Below are 24,039 nucleotides of genomic sequence, written 5' to 3'. Positions count from 1 at the left end.
ATGTAGAAACAGTACCTAAGTTCTAGTTGGTGAGCCTCTTGTGGGGCTTCATTTAATGTGACCATTTTGTGCTCTGTATTAAAAGATAAATTTAAAAAGCAGTTCAAAATATGACAAAGAAGAAAAGGACGTGGGGAGGAAAACAAGGATCACCTGTGGGTCATATCTCTTCCTGGTTGCCTTATTTTAGAGCACACGTCTTGGATTACGTATACCTCAGCTTTGCAGGTATCTCATCTTCTAGGACAAGTCTAATGACCTCAGTGATATGTACCATGGTCACCCCCATGCTGAAAGCCTTCATTAACAAATCAAGATCTAATCAGCTCAGTTCATCCCTGAGAGACTGTGATGACAAAGCTTCCTTAATAGTGGCAGCATTCCAACCCCAGTTTTATCCCCTTGATGCTCAGAATACCTAATGAAGCAGCCTACAGCAATTTATGAAAAGAAAAATGAGTCGTTATCTTTATGCTGTCAAAACATGTTTTATAGTGCTTTATAATGTAAAAGCTTTTATTCTTTTTCTGTTAAAATGGCAAAGGAGGAAAAAGAAACATCCTACTGGTTGAACATTGCACTAGAAAACTAACAACAATTGATTATTGTTTGAAAATGATTAAAAATTATTAGAAACTATTGTTAGGTTAGAAATATTAGCAACAGAAAATATACAAAGTTCAACAATAAATTAAGTTTTAAAACGTAATTGGTAAAAGGACCGTAGCCCACCCAGCATCTCTGTCCGTGGAATTCTCCAGACAAGAATACTGGAGAAGGTTGCTATTCCCTTCTCCAAGGAAGACTTTTCTACATGATCTTCAATACAAAAAAACTGAATCAGAAAACCAGCATCTGAACTGCAGATCTAACACATGTTAGCTGTATGAACTTAAGAAAGACTATAGATCCATTCTAAACATTAATATATTTACTCAGTGGGAATAGTGATGTCCATCCTTCTACATCAGTAGGCAAATGTATGTTAAAAGCTTAGCATAGTTCTTTCATGTTATTACGTGAATGATTATCATTGGTGATGAGATTTAACTGATTTTTTTTCTTCTGTCTCATAAATTTCTCCATTGCTTTCCCACTTATTCCTAAAGAAGTCTTACAAATTAAAGTTCAGTACCATACCTGTTTTCATACTAAATCCATATTTTTTCATGTGAATATCCAACATGAGAGAATATGCTGTGAAATGTATGTCTCTGTTGCAAGATAGTATCTACCTCCATGGGAATATATCTTTCTAACTAACGCTGCTAAGTTGCTTCAGTTGTGTCCAACTCTGTGCAACCCCATAGATGGCAACCCACCAGGCTCCGCCATCCCTGGGATTCTCCAGACAAGAACACTGGAGCGGGTTGCCATTTCCTTCTCCAATGCATGAAAGTGAAATGTGAAAGTGAAGTCGTTCAGTCCTGTCGGACTCTTTACGACCCGATGGACTGCAGCCTACCAGGCTCCTCCATCCATGGGATTTTCCAGGCAAGAGTACTGGAGTGGGGTGCCATTGCCTTCTCCACTAACTAACGCAGAACGTGCTTTAATGCATCACATCTTTAAAAAATGTCTTTAGTTCACTGCACATGCCTCTAAATCTACTTTTCTTACTCCCGTTATCTAGGAAACTCCTTTAATATCTTCTAATTTTACAGCGCAGGCAGCTGCCAACCGGCACGCTAAGCACAGCCAAGAGGAGCCACCCCACGTCCGAGGTCAGGGGCAGAAGTCGGGAGGACCCCATGCCCAAAGGGCAGCGGCCAAGAGGAGTTACCCCACGTCCGAGGTCAGGGGCAGTGGCAGAGAGTACCAGACTGCGACAGCACAGGAATGGCTGAGAGGAGCTACCCCGCATCTGAAGTCGGGGGTGGGGGGGGCGGCCGAGAGGAGATACTCAGTGTCTGAGGTCACGGGCGGTGGCCAGGAGGAGACAACCCACGGCCCCACGCCGGAGGCCAGGGGCGGTGGCCAGGAGGACCAACCCCACCTCCAAGGAGCTGTGGCTGCACGGGCTCAGGAGGGCCTAGAGGAGCTATCCCACGTTGAAGGTCAGGAAGGGCGGCGGTGAGGAGATACCCCTCGTCCAAGGTAAGGAGCAATGGCTGCTGGAGCAGCCATGAAGAGATACCCCATGCGCAAGGTAAGAGAAACCCAAGTAAGATGGTAGGTGTTGCAAGAGGGCATCAGAGGGCAGACACACAGAAACCATACTCACAGAAAACTAGTCAGTCTAAACACACTAGGACCACAGCCTTGTCTAACTCAATGAAACTAAGCCATGCCAGTGGGGCAACCCAAGATGGGCGGGTCATGGTGGAGAGATCTGACAGAATGTGGTCCACTGGAGAAGGGAATGGCAAACCACTTCAGTATTCTTGCCTTGTGAACCCTATGAACAATATGAAAAGACAAAATGATAGGATACTGAAAGAGAAACTCCCCAGGTCAGTAGGTACCCAATATGCTACTGGAGATCAGTGGAGAAATAACTCCACAAAGAATGAAGGGATGGAGCCAAAGCAAAAACAATACCCAGCTGTGGATGTAACTGGTGATAGAAGCAAGGTCCAATGCTGTAAACAGCAATATTGCACAGGATCCTGGAATGTCAGGTCCATGAATCAAGGCAAATTGGAAGTGGTCAAACAGGCGATGGCAAGAGTGAATGTCGACATTCTAGGAATCAGCGAACTGAAATGGACTGGAATGGCTGAATTTAAATCAGATGACCATTATATCTACTACTGCGGGCAGGAATCCCTCAGAAGAAATGGAGTAGCCATCATGGTGAACTAAAGAGTCCGAAATGCAGTACTTGGATGCAGTCTCAAAAACGACAAAATGATCTCGGTTCATGTCCAAGGCAAACCATTCAGTATCACAGTAATCCAAGTCTATGCCCCAACCAGTAATGCTGAAGAAGCTGAGTTGAACGGTTCTATGAAGACCTACAAGACCTTTTAGAACTAACACCCAAAAAAGATGTCCTTTTCATTATAGGGGACTGGAATGCAAAAGTAGGAAGTCAAGAAACACCTGGAGTAACAGGCAAAGTTGGCCCTGGAATACGGAATGAAGCAGGGCAAAGACTAATAGAGTTTTGCCAAGAAAATGCACTGGTCATAACAAACACCCTCTTCCAACAACACAAGAGAAGACTTTATACATGGACATCAACAGATAGTCAACACGGAAATCAGATTGATTATATTCTTTGCAGCCAAAGATGGAGAAGGTCTACACAGTCAGCAAAAACAAGACCAGGAGCTGACTGTGGCTCAGACCATGAACTCCTTATTGCCAAATTCAGACTTCAATTGAAGAAAGTAGGGAAAACCACTAGACCATTCAGGTATGACCTAAATCAAATCCCTTATGATTATACAGTGGAAGTGAGAAATAGATTTAAGGGCCTATATCTGATAGATAGAGTGCCTGATGAACTATGGAATGAGCTTCGTGACATTGTACAGGAGACAGGGATCAAGACCATCCCCATGGAAAAGAAATGCAAAAAAGCAAAATGGCTATCTGGGGAGGCCTTACAAATAGCTGTGAAAAGAAGAGAAGTGAAAAGCAAAGGAGAAAAGGAAAGATATAAACATCTGAATGCAGAGTTCCAAAGAATAGCAAGAAGAGATAAGAAAGACTTCTTCAGCGACCAATGCAAAGAAATAGAGGAAAACAACAGAATGGGAAAGACTAGAGATCTCTTCAAGAAAATTAGAGATACCAGGGAACATTTCATGCAAAGATGGACTCAACAAAGGACAGAAATGGTATGGACCTAACAGAAGCAGAAGATATTAAGAAGAGATGCCAAGAATACAAAGAAAAGCAAAAAAGATCTTCACGACCCAGATAATCATGATGGTGTGATCACTGACCTAGAGCCAGACATCCTGGAATGTGAAGTCAAGTGGGCCTTAGAAAGCATCACTACGAACAAAGCTAGTGGAGGTGATAGAATTCCAGTTGAGCTATTCCAAATCCTGAAAGATGATACTGCACTCAATATGCCAGCAAATTTGGAAAACTCAGCAGTGGCCACAGGACTGGAAAACGTAAGTTTTCATTCCAATCCCAAAGAAAGGCCATGCCAAAGAATGCTCCAACTACCACACAATTGCACTCATCTCACATGCTAGTAAAGTAATGCTCAAAATTCTCCAAGCCAGGCTTCAGCAATATGTGAACCGTGACCTTCCTGATGTTCAAGCTGGTTTTAGAAAAGGCAGAAGAATCAGAGATCAAATTGGAAACATCTGCTGGATCATGGAAAAATCAAGAGAGTTCCAGAAAAACATCTATTTCTGATTTATTGACTATGCCAAAGCCTTTGACTGTGTGGATCACAATAAACTGTGGAAAATTCTGAAAGAGATGGGAATACCAGACCACCTGATCTGCCCCTTGAGAAATTTGTGTGCAAGTCAGGAAGCAACAGTTAGAACTGGACATGGAACAACAGATTGGTTCTAAATAGGAAAAGGAGTACGTCAAGGTTGTATATGGTCTCCCTGCTTATTTAACTTCTATGCAGAGTACATCATGAGAAATGCTGGACTGGAAGAAACACAAGCTGGAATCAAGATTGATGGGAGAAATATCAATAACCTCAGATATGCAGATGACACCACCCTTTTGGCAGAAAGTGAAGAGGAACTCAAAAGCCTCTTGATGAAAGTGAAAGTGGAGAGTGAAAAAGTTGGCTTAAAGCTCAACATTCAGGAAACTTGAACATCACTTCATGGGAAATAGATGGGGAAACAGTGGAAACAGTGTCAGACTTTATTTTGGGGGGCTCCAAAATCACTGCAGATGGTGACTGCAGCCATGAAATTAAAAGACGCTTACTCCTTGGAAGGAAAGTTATTACCAACCTAGATAGCATATTCAAAAGCAGAGACATCACTTTGCCAACAAAGGTTCGTCTAATCAAGGCTATGGTTTTTCCTGTGGTCACGTATGGATGTGAGATTTGGACTGTGAAGAAGGCTGAGCGTTGAAGAATTGATGCTTTTGAACTGTGGTGTTGGAGAAGACTCTTGAGAGTTCCTTGGACTGCAAGGAAATCCAACCAGTCCATTCTGAAGGAGATCAGCCCTGGGATTTCTTTGGAAGGAATGATGCTAAAGCTGAAACTCCAATACTTTGGCCACCTCATGTGAAGAGTTGACTCATTGGAAAAGACTCTGATGCTGGGAGGGATTGGGGGCAGGAGGAGAAGGGGACGACGGGGGATGAGATGGCTGAATGGCACCACTGACTTGATGGCCATGAGTCTCTGAACTCCGGGAGTTTGTGATGGACAGGGATGCCTGGCGTGCTGGGATCATGGGGTCGCAAAGAGTCGGACAGGACTGAGCGAGTGATCTGATCTGATCTGATGATCTGTATTTTACTGGAACCACTTTATGCTCCCACCCTCTTCCCCACTCTCATCCAACTGGACTTCCATTCCCATTACTTAATCATCAACAAGGATGCATTTTGCTGAGTCCTTCAGACAGTTCTCTTTTTAACATATTAAAAAATGAACTATCAATTAATTAGCCTACCAAACAAGCACTTAAGTCTGTACTAGACTTATTAGGCTATCAAGTGATTTCAAATAAAAGTTTTCCACTTCCATTCTCTCTGAATCTTTCCTGAACTACCTATTAAATTCAAAGACTCACCTAGATGGGGTCTATGAGAGGAAAATCTGTGTGGATATACAAATTCCTCCCTGGATGTTTGATGGTGAAAACCGAAGCTCTGTTGCCAGGAAGGTGCCCCAGCCAGAATTTTTACTCCAAAAGCATCAATTATGTCCTGTGTAGCTCAAGGTTCTACATCTACAGGGACTGTAACAGAGGAAATATTTACAGCTCCTTATGTTTGCTCATTAGGCACTGTTTCCTTTGTTACTCTGATCTCAGAGCACATCAATTCCCTGTGGGACACTAGAAACAGAATAAAATTTTCCTGCTGAAACTCTGTTCCCAGGAGACATGGTTGGATATCAGTTGAATCTAGTTTCTATTACTTCTTATGAATTCTCCAGCCTTGCATAGGTCTAACCTCCTTGCACTTTATCCTAACCTTCAGTTAACATTTTCTAATCTGAAAAGGAGGAACCTATTTTGACTAGTTTCCATGGACTTCTAAATTATTATCTTGTTCCAAGTATCAGGCAAGTGTATGCTCCTCGGTTCTGCCTCGTCACTACAAAGATTTGGAGTGATGTACATTAAAGCCCTTGGCGTGTCACAGCTCTCAGGTCTTGGACAGACCATGTTATAGCTCTCAGGTCTCAAACAGACCATGTTATAGCTCTTAGAAAAATCAGTGTTACAGCTCCATGTTACAGCTCTATTTAATTTAGAAAATAGCAGGAAAATCCATCCTCGAGGTGTGAGGGCATGTCGACCCAAAGACACAAAGAAAAGAGTGCCCCAGTGTGCAGGAGAGACCCCCGGCCCTTTGGCTCCTCTCTCTCTCTCTCTCTCTATATATATATATATATATATATATTTTTTTTTTTTTCCTCCACCTGGGCCTGTCCTATGTAAATTGAGCTAGCCAGGAGCACTATTTGTTCTACCTGAGGTCCTCACTCTGGTCCTCGGACCTTCGTTTGTTCTATTTTTGCAGGCTTCTCCCTTCCTTGTCTTTTAGCCACCGCCATTCTGGACTCCTGTTTCCTATTCTAACTACCTAACACAAGGACCAATAGCTCCTGTTATAGCCAGAATACTGGTAAACCCTCTTCAACAAAAGAGTTGTATTGTTTGCTACAAAACCATATATAATCTTTGGCTTTGTGTGACATTTGACAAATTAGGAGATTTAACTATAATTTAGAGCAGTTATTTACTCCTCTTTAAAAAGATTTGTTACATGACATATTTGGATATATATTTAAAATCAATCATGGAATTGTTGTTGTTCAGCCACTAAATTGTGTCCAACTCTTTGTGATCTCATAAACTTCAGCCCACCAAGATCCTCTGTCCTTCATTATCACTGGAGATTGCTCAAATTCATATCCATCGAGTCAGTGATGCTATCTAACCATCTCATCCTCTGCTGCTCCCTTCTCCCCCTGCCCTCAATCTTTCCCAGCATCGGGGTCTTTTCCAATGAGTCAATTCTTCTCATCAGCTGGCCAAAAGTATTGGATTTTCAGCTCCAGCATCAGTCCTTCCAATGTATATTCAGGGTTGATTTCCTTGAGGATTGAGTGATTTTATCTTCTTACTATCTAAGGGACTCTCAAAAATCTTCTCCAGCACCACAGTTCAGAATATATCATTTTTTCCAAACATTTGCTTTTTAACTGAAGGATAATTGCTTTACAGAATTGTGTTGTTTTCTGCCAAACACGAATCAGCCATAAGTATATATATACATCCCCTCCTCTTGAAACTCCCTCCCATCTCCCACCCCATACCACCCCTCTAGGTTGTTACAGAACCGTTATCACCCAAAACATGTGGCTTCCTGTCCATCTGAAGGCTCTTGCTTTCCCTTGTCTGTCTATGGTCCTCGCTGTTTATGTGACGTAGGATTTCCTGCCACCTGGCCCTGCCCCGATTTCTCTGTTCATCCTTAGCCACCTGCCTGCTGTCACACACTGACACAGGGAGCAGCTGTTTGGGAACAGATGGCTCAGTGGTAAAGTACCCGCCTGCCAGGGCAGGAGATGCAAGAGACTTGAGTTCCATCATTGGGTCAGAAAGATTCCTGAGAGTAGCAAATAGCAACTGTAAAATGAAAACATCTCCTGCCATATCAATAAACAAGAAATGTCACTGCCATCAGCTATCTCTGGCCTCCAAATGTTGAATGGGTGGGGGGGGCGGAGCGGGGACTCCTAAAACTGCAATCCAGCAGATGCTACCATACCCCCAGTGGGGGAATGCAAGAAGCAGCCATTTGTCACATTTGCCCCTCCTTAAGAAGAACAAGGAAACAAGGTTTGGCCCAAGATAGCCAAGGTGCATATGAAAGGAATGAATTCAGTGAGTCCAGAGGCTTGCATCTTCCCATACAGAGAATGCTAAACTCCTTAATTTGATATCTGACTTTGATGTTCAGCCTGCCTGCTCCCTTTGTTGCAAAGGTGTATAATCTGATTCCCCTTCCTTTCTCCTTGGAGCAGTTTTCTCAGAGCTACTGAGATGCTGTCTCCAGGGCTGGGGACAGTCCCACCAAATAAAGTACCTCTCTACTTTCAGGTTGTGACTGTATTTTTTAGTCAACATAACCCATTCTAATATTCTTTCCTGGAAAATTCCATGGACAGAGGAGACTGTTCAGTTCATGAGGTCACAAACAGCAGAACACACCTGAGCACACACACACACACACACAAGTGAAACCCATTAACAGTATAGGAGCTATATTTTTATATTCTTTCTATTTTGCAGTTTTGTCTCTGGTTTACTTACTCCCTTTGTCTGGATCTCCACTCTAAATCAGGATTCAGAACACTGTTATCATAGAACAAATTGTAGTCACAGCCTGTTTCAGTAAAAAGTTTTTATTGGAACACAGCATAGTGGATTGAATGGTGGGCCCTCAAAAGATATGTCTACATCCTAACCCCTCATACCTGTGAATGTGACCTTATTTGATGGGGGGGGGGGAATGTCTTTTACCATAATTGAGGACTTCTAGTGGGATCAGCTTAGATTATCCAAGTGGATCCAAAATCCAATGACAAATGTATTTATAAGAGATACAGAGAGAAGATACACAGGTTTGAGAAAAAATTGTGAAACTTGGGTATCCTTTCCTGGTCCAATGTGGTCCTCACCAACATGTGTTGATTTTTTTCTCTTTGATAGTAGCCATTCTATCCATCCCTGGAGGACGAAATGGCAATTTCCAGTATTCTTGCCTGGAAAATCCCATGGAAAGAGAAGCCTGGTGAGCTACACAGTCCCAAAGGGTTGCAAAGAATTCAGATTGATAACTAGAAGCCCTTCTTTGTTTTTCAGTTAAGCTCTATTGAACAAGGTTTTAATTTCTTCTATATGACCTACAACTGCCTATAATTGAGAAATTGCAGTGCCTGCCCTTCAATGTTTCTACCAGATGTTTTGCCTGGTGCCTTGTAATCACTGCCAGTGCCTCCAGGGTCACTGTTAGTGGTCCACTGATGCCTTGGTGCTGTCAGTGTTCTTTCTGTGGTTGGCATCTCTGCTGTGGGAATCAGGACAGTGGGTATTTTTCATCATCCAGGGTCACCTGGGCCACAGTCCCACCACCACCCCACCACCATCTTCCTGTGGTTGTAGATGATGCTGCATCTAGAAGTCCAGGGTCAAGTGTTCCACCTCACTGGTGCTCTGGGTCCATGGGCTCAGCTGCCTCAACCATAGCACTGGGACCAGGGACGCTGATTCTACCATTACTGTGGTTCTACTTCCCCTACGTGTTCTAATCAGCCTACCTTCATGTGCTACATATATGTGAATCTCTGGAGGTCTGGTGTGTTGGGCAGAGGAAACTTTCTTAAAGTATAGATGTTTTACTAATAGTATAATGAAAGGGAGAGACAAAGGGAGTATCTTATGTTATCATGATGCTGACATATTAGTGATAAACTCATTTTTCCATAAACATAATGGGCACTCATAATGGAGAAAACTATCATTTACCAGTGAAGAAAGAAGTACACTATGCAAAAATCTTTAGAATTACATCATAGAGAAAGACAGATGAATATAGACTCATGAGGAGCACAACAGAGATCAGAACAACTCCACCCTACACAGTTTCATTTGATAGTGAAGAGGTTATATTAAAACATTTATCATTAGCATGAGTTCTAATGTAGCAATGTCCAATGATACGACATAAAAACGAACAGAACTGAGAGCAACATTAATAATCTACTCCTTATCATTCTAGACATTTGCACAATATTTAAATACAAATTACTCTGCTTTTAAATTTTATGTCAGATAATTGTATTTTTTTAAAAAGGGACTCTATTAAGATTTCATTTCAGGTGGGCAGGAGATTGGAAGACAAGTTTGTCTGCTCAAATTGTGACCCTGTGTCATGTGACCAGATATTAAAGCTCTCCAGTGAGTCTTTTTTGATCATGATGATCCATACATATATTTTTACATAGAATCTTAGACCTTGAGTAACACAAGGGTTAGGGGCATCGACCTTTTGCATAGTCAAAAGTTCTCATATAATTTTATAGTCATATATTTATACCCAATAATTCAACTTACTTTATTTAAAATAATATTATTTGTCTTGGTTGTCTACTGTATATATATATTTTTAACTTTACAATATTGTATTGGTTTTGTCATACATTGATGTGAATCTGCCAAGGGGGTACATGTGTTCTCCATCCTGAAACCCCCTCCTACCTCCCTCCCCATACCATCCTTCACAGTCATCCCAGTGCACCAGCCCCAAGCACCCTGTATCATGCATCGAACCTTGACTGGTGATTCATTTCACATATGATAATATACAAGTTTCAATGTCATTCTCCCAAATCATCACACCCTCTCCCTCTCCCACAGACTCCGAATGACTCTTCTATACACCTGTGTCTCTTTTGCTGTCTCACATACAGGGTTATCGTTACCAACTTTCTAAATTCCATATATATGCATTAGTATATACTGTATTGGTGGTTTGCTTTCTGGCTTACTTCACTCTGTATAATAGGCTCCGGTTTCATCCACCTCATTAGAACTGATTCAAATGTATTCTTTTTAATGGATGAGTAATACTCCATTATGTATATGTACCACAGTGTTCTTATCCATTCATCTGCTGACGGACATCTAGGTTGCTTCCATGTCCAGGCTATTATAAACAGTGCTGTGGTGAATATTGGGGTACATGTGTCTCTTTCAATTCTGCTTTCCTTGGTGTGTATACCCAACAGTGGGATTGCTGGGTTGTATGACAGTTCTATTTCCAGTTTTTTAAGGAATCTCCACACTGTTCTCCATAGTGGCTGTACTAGTTTGCATTCCCACCAACAGTGTAAGAGGGTTCCCTTTTCTCCACACCCTCTCCAGCATTTATTGCTTGTAGACTTTTGGATCACAGCCATTCTGACTGGTGTGAAATGATACCTCATTGTGGTTTTAATTTGCAATTCTGTGATAATAAGTGATGTTTAGCATCTTTTCATGAGTTTGCTAGCCATCTGTATGTCTTCTTTGTAGAAATGTCTGTTTAGTTCGTTGGCCTATTTTTTGATTGGGTCGTGTATTTTTCTGGAATTGAGCTGCAGGAGTTGCTTGTATATTTTTGAGATTAATTCTCTGTCAGTTGCTTCCTTTGCTATTATTTTCTTTCATTCTGAAGGCTGTCTTTTCGCCTTGCTTATAGTTTCCTGTGTTGTACAGAAACTTTTAATTTTAATTAAGTCCAATTTGTTTATTTTTGCTTTTATTTCCAATATTCTGGGAGGTGTGTCATACAGGATCCTGCTGTGGTTTATGTCGGAGAGTGTTTTGCCTATGTTTTCCTCTAGGAGTTTAATAGTTTCTGGCCTTATGTTTAAATCTTTAATCCATTTTGAGTTTATTTTTGTGTATGGTGTTAGAAAGTGTTCTAGTTTCATTCTTTTACAAGTGGTGGGCCAGTTTTCCCAGCACCACTTGTGAAATAGATTGTCTTTAATCCATTGTATATTCTTGCCACCTTTGTCAAAGATAAGGTGTCCATATGTGCATGGATTTATCTCTGGGCTTTCTATTTTGTTCCACTGATCAATATTTCTGTCTTTGTGTCAGTACCATACTGTCTTGATGACTGTGGCTTTGTAGTGGAGCCTGAAGTCAGGCAGGTTGATTCCTCCAGTTCCATTCTTCTTTCTCAAGCTTGCTTGGGCTATTTGAGGCTTTTTGCATTTCCATACAAATTTTGAAATTAATTGTTCTATCTCTGTGAAAAATACTGTTGGTGGCTTGATAGGGGTTGCATTGAATCTGTAGATTGCTTTAGGTAGTATACTCATTTTCACTATATTGATTCTTCCAATCCATGAACACAGTATATTTCTCTATCTATTTGTGTCCTCTTTGATTACATTCACCAGTGTTTTATAGTTTTCTATATATAGGTCTTTTGTTTCTTTAGGTAGATATATTCCTAAATATTTTATTCTTTTCCTTGCAATGGTGAATAGAATTGTTTCCTTAATTTCTCTTTCTGTTTTCTCATTATTAGTGTATAGCAATGCAAGGATTTCTGTGTGTTGATTTTATATCCTGCAACTTTACTATATTCATTGATTAGCTCTAGCAATTTTCTGGTGGAGTCTTTAGGGTTTTCTATGTAGAGGATCGTGTCATCTGCAAACAGTGAGAGCTTTACTTCTTCTTTTCCAATTTGGATTCCCTTTATTTCTTTTTCTGCCCTGATTGCTATGGCCAAAACTTCCAAAACTATTTTGAATAGTAGTGGTGAGAGTGGGCACCCTTGTCTTGTTCCTGACTTTAGGGGAAATGCTTTCAATTTTTCACCATTGATGATAATGTTTGCTGTGGGTTTGTCATATATAGCTTTTATTATGTTGAGGTGTGTTCCTTCTAATCCTGCTTTCTGGAGGGTTTTAAATCATAAATGGATGTTGACTTTTGTCAAAGGCCTTCTCTGCATCTATTGAGATAATCATATGGCTTTTATTTTTTCAATGTGTTAATGTGGTGTATTACATTGATTGATTTGTGGATATTGAAGAATCCTTGCATCCCTGGAATAAAGTCCACTTGGTCATGGTGTATGATCTTTTTAATGTGTTGTTGGATTCTGATTGCTAGAATTTTGTTAAGGATTTTTGCATCTATGTTCATCAGTGGTATTGGCCTGTAGTTTTCTTTTTTTGTGGCATCTTTGTCAGGTTTTGGTATTAGGGTTATGGTGGACTCATTGAATGAGTTTGGAAGTTTACCTTCCTCTGCAATTTTCTGGAAGAGTTTGAGTCAGATAGGTGTTAGCTCTTCTCTAAGTTTTTGGTAGAGTTCAGCTGTGAAGCTGTCTGGACCTAGGCTTTTGTTTGCTGTAAGATTTCTGATTACAGCTTCAATTTCTGTGCTTGTGATGGATCTGTTAAGATTTTCTATTTCTTCCTGAAAGAAATCAATATATGCATAGAAACTAATGAAAATGAAAGCACAACAACCCAAAACCTGTGGGACACTGTTAAAGCAGTGCTAAGAGGAAGGTTCACAGCAATACAGGCATACCTCAAGAAACAACAACAACAACAAAGTCAAATAAATAACCTAACTCTACACCTAAAGCAACTAGAAAAGGAAGAAATGAAGAACCCCAGGGTTAGTAGAAGGAAAGAAATCTTAAAAATTAGGGCAGAAATAAATGCAAAAGAAACAAAAGAGATGATAGCAAAAATCAACAAAGCCAAAGCTGGTTCTTTGAGAGGATAAATAAATTGACAAACCATTAGCCAGACTCATCAAGAAACAAAGGGAGAAAAATCAAATCAATAAAATTAGAAATGAAAATGGAGAGATCACAACAGACAGCACAGGAGGAGCTAAGATGGCGGAGGACTAGGACGGGGAGAACACTTTCTCCCCCACAAATTCATCAAAAGAACATTTAAATGTCGAGTAAATTCCACAAAACAACTTCTGAATGCTGGCAGAGGACATCAGGCACCCAGAAAAGCAACCCAACTCTTCGAAAGGAGGTAGGAAAAAATATAAAAGACAAAAAAAGAGACAAAAGAGGGAGGGATGGACCTCCGTCCCAGGAAGGGAGTCTTAAAAAGAGAAAAGTTTCCAAACACCAGGAAACCTTCTCACTGCCGAGTCTGTGCTGAGCCTTGGAAGCACAGAAGGCAACATAACAGGGAGAAAAAATAAACAATTAAAACCCACAGATTACGAGCCCTATGGTAACTCACCCAGTGGAGAAGCAGCGCAGACGCCTGCATCCACCATTAGCAAGTGGGGGCTGGGCAGGGAGGCACGGCATGGGCTGCATCGCTTAGAGTAAGGATCTGGCCTGAATACCCTAAGCACTACCTGAGCGAAATAATTTTGGCTAGCAAACCAGACTGTGGGATATCTACCACGCGAAAAGCGAGCCCTAACCTAAGACACTGCCAGGCCCGTGCACGGAACAAAGGACTGTACAGAGATAGCTGGCTGCAGACCGTCCCCCTCCGGTGACAGGCAGCCAGAGCCGGAAGGGGGCAATCGCAGCCCCAGAGAGACATTATCTACAAAACTGCAAGCAGGCTTCTTTGCTAACTAAAACTTCTTGGGGTTCTGGACAGTCAACATCCACCTGAGCAGGTGCGCTGGTTGTACACCCAGATAAGCAAGCGGCAGGGAGGTGATAAGTACCAGCAACTGCGCTCACCAAACACCTCATCACCTGAGCTGCCCGGACCTGGGAAGGGCACAAAACGCAGGCCCAACCGAGTCTGTGCCTCTGAGAACTACCCAAGTGCCTAAACCTGAGAAGCTTAGACCTGGGAGGTGCAAGCAGCCCAGGGCTGGCTACAGATGGTTCCTGGCAGAGCAACCTAGAGCCTGAGCAATGTGGGCACGGAGGCTACACGCACTGTGAGAGGGGGCAGGCCCAGTGTGGCTGAGGCACTGCAAGCACACGCCAGTCTTATTTATTTGCAGCATCCCTCCCTCCCCACAGCACGACTGAACAAGTGAGCCTTTAAAAGAAAAAAAAAAAAAAAAAAGGTGTCCCCCACCGCCCCCTTTGTATCAGGGCAGGAATCAGACACTGAAGAGACCAGCAAACAGAAGAAGCTATAGCAGAGGGAACCACCTTGGAAGCGACAGGCAATAGATTAGAACCCCGTGGTTAGTACCGACTACATAGGAAGGGGCCTATAGATCTTTAGAAATATAAGCCGGAACAAGGAACTAGCCGAAAATGAACTGAACCCAGAATACCCACAACAACATCAGAGAAAGTCCTATATATATATTTTTTTTACTATTTTTATGATTATTCTTTCTTTTTTTTTAATTTTTTAAAAAATTTTAAGTCCTCTATTACTCCTTTAATTTTCACTTTTATAACCTACTATTACTTGGTAAAAAAAAAAAAAAAAGACCGTTTTTAAAAAAAAAAAAGCAAACTTCATATATATATTTTTTATAACTTTTGTGACCTTGCTTTTTTCTTCTTCTTTTCTTTAACATTGTATTTTTGAAATTCCAAACTCTTCTCTAGAGTTTTAATTTTAGCTTTTTAGTATTTGTTATCAATTTTGTACCTATTTTTTTAATACCTTTTGTGACTTTTTTTTTCCACTCTCTTTCTTTCTCTTCAGCTTTTCTTTAACATTGTATTCCTGAAATTCCAAACTCGACTCTAGATTTTTAATTTATGCTTTTTGGTATTTGATATCAATTTTGTACCTATATTTTTTATACCTTTTGTGACTTTGTTTTTGTTTTTGTTTTTCTCTTTATTTTTCTTCTTCTTTTCTTTAACATTGTACTTTTGAAATTCCAAACTCTACCCTAGATTTTTAACTTTTGCTTTTTGGTATTTGTTATCAATTTTGTACCTATATTTTCTTTATAATTTTTGTGACTTTTTTTTTTCTTTTTCTCTCTTTATTTTCCTTCTTCTTCTCTTTAACATTGTATCTTTGAAATTCCAAACTCTACTCTAGATTTTTAATTTTTGCCTTTAGGTATTTGTTACCAATTTTGTACCTTTAAGAACCCAATCTTCAGTACCCATTTTTTACTAGGGAGAGAGATTACTGGCTTGACTGCTCTCTCCCCCTTCGGACTCTTCTTTTTTTCCACCAGGTCGCCTGTGTCTCCTCCCTAACCCCTCTCTACTCTACCCAACTCTGTGAATTACTGTGTGTTTCAGACGGTGGAGAACACTTAGGGAATTGATTACTGGTGGGATCTGTCTCTCTCCTTTTCATTCCCTCCTTTTATCCTCCTGGCCACCTCTATCTCCTTCCTCCCTCTTCTCTTCTCTGTATAACTCCATGAACATCTCTGAGTGGTCTAGTAGTGGAGTGCACATAAGGAAGTGATTACTGGTTAGCCTGCTGTCTCCTCTATTGATTCCACCTCATCTCATTTGGGTCACCTCTAACTCCCTCCTCCCTCTTCTTTTCTCCATGTAACGCTGTGAACCTCTCTGGGTGACCCTCACGGTGGAGAAACTTTTCATCTTTAATCTAGATGTTTTATCATTGGTGCTGTATAGAAGGAGAAGTTTTGAGACTACTGTAAAAATAAGACTGATAACTGGAAGCAGGAGGCTTAAGTCCAAACCCTGACTCCAGGGAACATTAATTGACAGGAGCTCATCAAATGCCTCCATACCTACACTGAAACCAAGCACCACACAAGGCCCAACAAGTTCCAGGGCAAGACATACCAAGCAAATTCTCCAGCAACACTGGAACACAGCCCTGAGCTCCAATATACAGGCTGCCCAAAGTCACCCCAAAACCATAGACATCTCATAACTCATTACTGGACACTTCATTGCACTCCAGAGAGAAGAAATACAGCTCCACCCACCAGAACACCGACACAAGCTTCCCTAACCAAGAAACTTTGACAAGCCACCTGTACAAACCCACACACAGTGAGGAAATGCCACAATAAAGAGAACTCCACAAACTGCCAGAATACAGAAAGGACACCCCAAACTCAGCAATTTAAACAAGGTGAAAAGATAAAGGAATATCCAGCAGGTAAAGGAACAGGATAAATGCCCACCAAACCAAATGAAAGAGAAAGAGATAGGGAATCTACCTGATAAAGAATTCCGAATAATGATAGTGAAATTGATCCAAAATCTTGAAATCAAAATGGAATCACAGATAAATAGCCTGGAGACAAGGATTGAGAAGATGCAAGAAAGGTTTAAAAAGCACCTAGAAGAAATAAAAAAGTGTTAATGTATAATGAATAATGCAATAAATGAGATCAAAAACACTCTGGAGGCAACAAATAGTAGAATAACAGAGGCAGAAGATAGGATTAGTGAATTAGAAGACAGAATGGTAGAAATAAATGAATCAGAGAGGAAAAAAGAAAAAAATAAATTAAAAGAAATGCGGACAATCTCAGAGACCTCCAGGACAATATTAAATGCTACAACATTCGAATCATAGGGGTCCCAGAAGAAGAAGACAAAAAGAAAGACCATGAGACAATACTTGAGGAGATAATAGTTGAAAACTTCCCTAAAATTGGGAAGGAAATAATCACTCAAGTCCAAGAAACCCAGAGAGTCCCAAACAGGATAAACCCAAGGTGAAACATCCCAAGACACATATTAATCAAATTAACAAAGATCAAACACAATGAACAAATATTAAAAGCAGCAAGGGAAAAACAACAAATAACACACAAGGGAATTCCCATAAGGATAACAGTTGAGCTTTCAATAGAAACTCTCCAAGCCAGGAGGGAATGGCAAGACACACTTAAAGTGATGAAAGAAAATAACCTACAGCCCAGATTATTGTACCCAGCAAGGATCTCATTCAAATATGAAGGAGAAATCAAAAGCTTTACAGACAAGCAAAAACTGAGAGAATTCAGCACCACCAAACCAGCTCTCCAACAAATACTAAAGGATATTCTCTAGACAGGAAACACAAAAAGGGTGTATAAATTCAAACCCAAAACAATAAAGCAAATGGCAACAGGATCATACTTATCAATAATTACCTTAAACGTAAATGGGCTGAATGCCCCAACCAAAAGACAAAGACTGGCTGAATGGATACAAAAACAAGACACCTACATATGTAGTCTACAAGAGACCCAACTTAAAACAGGGGACACATACAGACTGAAAGTAAAGGGATGGAAAAAGATTTTCCATGCAAATAGGGACCAAAAGAAAGCAGGAGTAGCAATACTCATATCAGATAAAATAGACTTTAAAACAAAGGCTGTGAAAAGAGACAAAGAAGGTCACTACATAATGATCAAAGGATCAATCCAAGAAGAAGATATAACAATTATAAATATATATACACCCAACATAGGAGCACCACAATATGTAAGACAAATACTAACAAGTATGAAAGGAGAAATTAACAATAACACAATAATAGTGGGAGACTTTAATACCCCACTCACACCTATGGATAGATCAACTAAACAGAAAATTAACAAGGAAACACAAACTTTAAATGATACAATAGACCAGTTAGACCTAATTGATATCTATAGAACATTTCATCCTCAAACAATGAATTTCACCTTTTTCTCAAGTGCACACGGAACCTTCTCCAGGATAGATCACATCCTGGGCCATAAATCTAGTCTTGGTAAATTCAGAAAAATTGAAATCATTCCAAGCATCTTTTCTGACCACAATGCAGTAAGATTAGATCTCAATTACAGGAGAAAAACTATTAAAATTTCAACATATGGAGGCTGAACAACACGCTGCTGAATAACCAACAAATCACAGAAGAAATCAAAAAAGAAATCAAAATTTGCATAGAAACAGATGAAAATGGAAACACAACAACCCAAAACCTGTGGGACACTGTAAAAGCAGTCCTAAGGGGAAAGTTCATAGCAATACAACAAACAAGAAAAAAGTCAAATAAATAATTTAACTCTACTCCTAGAAAGCTCTCCATCTGCAACTAGAAAAGGAAGAAATGAAGAACACCAGGGTTAGTAGAAGGAAAGAAATCTTAAAAATTAGGGCAGAAATAAATGCAAAAGAAATAAAAGAGACCATGGCAAAAATCAACAAAGCCAAAAGCTGGTTCTTTGAGAGGATAAATAAAACTGACAAAGCAATAGCCAGACTCATCAAGAAACAAATGGAGAAAAAACAAATCAATAAAATTAGAAATGAAAATGGAGCGATCACAACAGACAACACAGAAATACAAAGGATCATAAGAGACTACTATCAGCAATTATATGCCAATAAAATGGACAACGTGGAAGAAATGGACAAATTCTTAGAAAATTACAACTTTCCAACACTGGACCAGGAAGAAATAGAAAATCTTAACAGACCCATCACAAGCACAGAAATTGAAACTGTAATCAGAAATCTTCCAGCAAACAAAACCCCAGGTCCAGACGACTTCACAGCTGAATTCTACCAAAAACTTAGAGAAGAGCTAACACCTATCCTACTCAACCTCTTCCAGAAAACTGCAGACGAAAGTAAACTTCCAAACCCATTCTATGATGCCACGATCACCCTAATAGCAAAACCTGACAAAGATGCCACAAAAAAAGAAAACTACAGGCCAATATCACTGATGAACATAGATGCAAAAGTCTTTAACAAAATCCTAACAATCAGAATCCAACAACACATTAAAAAGATCATACACCATGACCTAGTGGGCTTTATCCCAGGGATGCAAGTATTCTTCAATATCCGCAGATCAATCAATGTAATACACCACATTAACAAATTGAAAAATAAAAACCATATGATTATCTCAATAGATGCAGAGAAAGCCTTTGACAAAATTCAACATCATTTATGATAAAAACTCTCCAGAAACCAGGAATAGAAGGAACATATCTCAACATAATAAAAGCTGTATATGACAAACCCACAGCAAACATTATCCTCAATGGTGAAAAATTGAAAGCATTTCCTCTAAAGTCAGGAACAAGACAAGGATGCCCACTTTCACCATTACTATTCAACATAGTTTTGGCCACAGCAATCAGAGCAGAAAAAGAAATAAAAGGAATCCAAATTGGAAAAGAAGAAGTAAAACTCTCACGGTTTGCAGATGACATGATCCTCTACATCGAAAACCCTAAAGACTCCACCAGAAAATCACTAGAACTAATCAATTAATACACTAAAGTTGCAGGATATAAAATCAACACACAGAAATCCTTGCATTCCTATACACTAATAATGAGAAAATAGAAAGAGAAATTAAGGAAACAATTCCATTCACCATTGCAACGGAAAGAATAAAATACTTAGGAATATATCTACCTAAAGAAACTAAAGACCTATATATAAAACATATATATGTTTATCACCTATAAAACACTGGTGAAAGAAATCAAAGAGGACACTAATAGATGGACACATATACCATGTTCATGGATTGGAAGAATCAATATAGTGAAAATGAGTATACTACCCAAAGCAATCTATAGATTCAATGCAATCCCTATCAAGCTACCAGCGGTATTCTTCACAGAGCTAGAAAAAATAATTTCACAATTTGTATGGAAATACAAAAAGCCTCGAATAGCCAAAGCTATCTTGAGAAAGAAGAATGGAACTGGAGGAATCAACCTGCCTGACGTCAGGCACTACTACAAAGCCACAGTCATCAAGACAGTATGAAACTGGCACAAAGACAGAAATATAGATCAATGGAACAAAATAGAAAGCCCAGAGATAAATCCATGCACATACAGACACCTTATGTTAGACAAAGGAGGCAAAAATATACAATGGATTAAAGACAATCTCTTTAACAAGTGGTGGTGGGAAAACTGGTCAACCACTTGTAAAAGAATGAAACTAGAGCACTTTCTAACACCATACCAAAAATAAACTCAAAATGGATTAAAGATCTAAACATAAGATCAGAAACTATAAAACTCCTAGAGGAGAACATAGGCAAAACACTCTCCGACATACATCACAGCAGGATCCTCTATGACCCACCTCCCAGAATATTGGAAATAAAAGCAAAAATAAATAAATGGGACCTAATTAAACTTAAAAGCTTCTGCACATCAAAGGAAACTATAAGCAAGGTGAAAAGACAGCCTTCAGAACGGCAGAAAATAATAGCAAATGAAGCAACTGACAAACAACTAATCTCAAAAATATACAAGCAACTCCTACAGCTCAACTCCAGAAAAATAAATGACCCAATCAAAAAATGGGCCAAAGAACTAAATAGACATTTCTCCAAAGAAGACATACAGATGGCTAACAAACACATGAAAAAATGCTCAACAATACTCATTATCAGAGAAATGCAAATCAAAACCACTATGAGGTACCATTTCACACCAGTCAGAATGGCTGCGATCCAAAAGTCTACAAGTAATAAATGCTGGAGAGGGTGTGGAGAAAGGGGAACTCTCTTACACTGTTGGTGGGAATGCAAACTAGTACAGCCACTATGGAGAACAGTGTGGAGATTCCTTAAAAAACTGGAAATAGAACTGCCTTATGATCTAGCAATCCCACTGCTGGGCATACACACCGAGGAAACCAGAATTGAAAGAGACACGTGTACCCCAATGTTCATCAGAGCACTGTGTATACTAGCCAGGACATGGAAGCAACCTAGATGTCCATCAGCAGATGAATGGATAAGAAAGCAGTGGTACATATACACAATGAAGTATTACTCAGCCATTAAAAAAAATACATTTGAATCAGTTCTAATGAGGTGGATGAAACTGGAGCCTATTATACAGAGTGAAGTAAGCCAGAAAGAAAAACACCAAATCAGTATACTAACACATATATATGGAATTTAGAAAGATGGTTAACAATAACCCTGTATATGAGACAGCAAAAGAGACACAGATGTATAGAACAGTCTTTTGGACTCTGTGGGAGAGGGGGAGGGTGGGATGTCTTGGGAGTATGGTATTGAAATATGTATAATATCATATATGAAATGAGTTGCCAGTCCAGTTTCGATGCACGATACTGGGTGCTTGGGGCTGGTGCACTGGGACGACCCAGAGGGATGATATGGGGAGAAAGGAGGGTTCAGGATGGGGAACACATGTATACCTATGGCAGATTCATTTTGATATATGGCAAAACCAATACAATATTGCATTCCTATACACTAATAATGAGAAAACAGAAAGAGAAATTAAGGAAACAATTCCATTCACCATTGCAACGGAAAGAATAAAATACTTAGGAATATATCTACCTAAAGAAACTAAAGACCTATATATAGAAAACTATAAAACACTGGTGAAAGAAATCAAAGAGGACATTAACAGATGGAGAAATATACCATGTTCATGGATTGGAAGAATCAATATAGTGAAAATGAGTATACTACCCAAAGCAATTTATAGATTCAATGCAATCCCTATCAAGCTACCAACAGCATTCTTCACAGAGCTAGAACAAATAATTTCACAATTTGTATGGAAATACAAAAAACCTCGAATAGCCAAAGCGATCTTGAGAAAGAAGAATGGAACTGGAGGAATCAACCTACCTGACGTCAGGCTCTACTACAAAGCCACAGTTATCAAGACAGTATGGTACTGGCACAAAGACAGAAATATAGATCAATGGAACAAAATAGAAAGCCCAGATATAAGTCCACACACATATGGACACCTTATCTTTGACAAAGGAGGCAAGAATATACAATGGATTAAAGACAATCTCTTTAACAAGTGGTGCTGGGAAATCTGGTCAACCACTTGTAAAAGAATGAAACTAGAACACTTTCTAACACCATACACAAAAATAAACTCAAAATGGATTAAAGATCTCAACGTAAGACCAGAAACTATAAAACTCCTAGAGGAGAACATAGGCAAAACACTCTCTGACATATATCACAGCAGGATCCTCTATGACCTATCTCCCAGAATATTGGAAATAAAAGCAAACATAAACAAATGGGACCTAATTAACCTTAAAAGCTTCTGCACATCAAAGGAAACTATTAGCAAGGTAAAACGACAGCCTTCAGAATGGGAGAAGATAATAGCAAATGAAGCAACTGACAAACAACTAATCTCAAAAATATACAAGCAACTCCTACAGCTCAACTCCAGAAAAATAAATGACCCAATCAAAAAATGGGCCAAAGAACTAAATAGACATTTCTCCAAAGAAGACATACAGATGGCTAACAAACACATGAAAAGATGCTCAACATCACTCATTATCAGAGAAATGCAAATCAAAACCACTATGAGGTACCATTTCACACCAGTCAAAATGGCTGCGATCCAAAAGTCTACAAGTAATAAATGCTGGAGAGGGTGTGGAGAAAAGGGAACCCTCTTACACTGTTGGTGGGAATGCAAACTAGTACAGCCACTATGGAGAACAGTGTGGAGATTCCTTAAAAAACTGGAAATAGAACTGCCTTATAATCCAGCAATCCCACTGCTGCGCATACACACTGAGGAAACCAGAAGGGAAAGAGACACGTGTACCCCAATGTTCATCACAGCACTGTTTATAATACCCAGGACATGGAAGCAACCTAGATGTCCATCAGCAGATGAATGGCTAAGAAAGCTGTGGTACATATACACAATGGAGTATTACTCAGCCATTAAAAAGAATACATTTGAATCAGTTCTAATGAGGTGGATGAAACTGGAGCCTATTTACAGAGTGAAGTAAGCCAGAAAGAAAAACACCAATAGAGTATACTAACGCATATATATGGAATTTAGAAAGATGGTAACAATAACCCTGTGTACGAGACAGCAAAAGAGACACTGATGTATAGAACAGTCTTATGGACTCTGTGAGAGAGGGAGAGGGTGGGAAGATTTGGGAGAATGGCATTGAAACATGTAAAATATCATGTATGAAACGAGTTGCCAGTCCAGGTTCGATGCACGATACTGGATGCTTGGGGCTGGTGCACTGGGACGACCCAGAGGGATGGAATGGGGAGGGAGGAGGGAGGAGGGTTCAGGATGGGGAACACATGTATACCTGTGGTGGATTCATTTTGATATTTGGCAAAACTAATACAATTATGTAAAGTTTAAAAATAAAATAAAATTAAATTAAAAAAATATTGTAAAGTTAAATTAAATAAAATTTTAAAAAAAAGAAAACACAACAGACAACACAGAAATACAAAGGATCATAAGAGACTACTATTGGCAATTACATGCCATTAAAATAGACAACTTGGAAGAAATGGACAAATTCTTAGAAAAGTACAACTTTTGGCTTTGTTGATTTTTGATATGGTCTCTTTTGTTTCTTTTTCATTTATTTTTGCGTCAATTTTTACTATTTCTTTCCTTCTACTAACCATGGGGTTCTTCATTTCTCCCTTTTCTAGTTGGT

The sequence above is a fragment of the Bubalus bubalis genome, chromosome 9 (assembly GCF_019923935.1).
Source record: "Bubalus bubalis isolate 160015118507 breed Murrah chromosome 9, NDDB_SH_1, whole genome shotgun sequence".
Classification (NCBI taxonomy): Eukaryota; Metazoa; Chordata; class Mammalia; order Artiodactyla; family Bovidae; genus Bubalus; species Bubalus bubalis.
The sequence above is the reverse complement of the archived record's forward strand: the minus strand, read 5'-3'. Positions refer to the sequence as shown.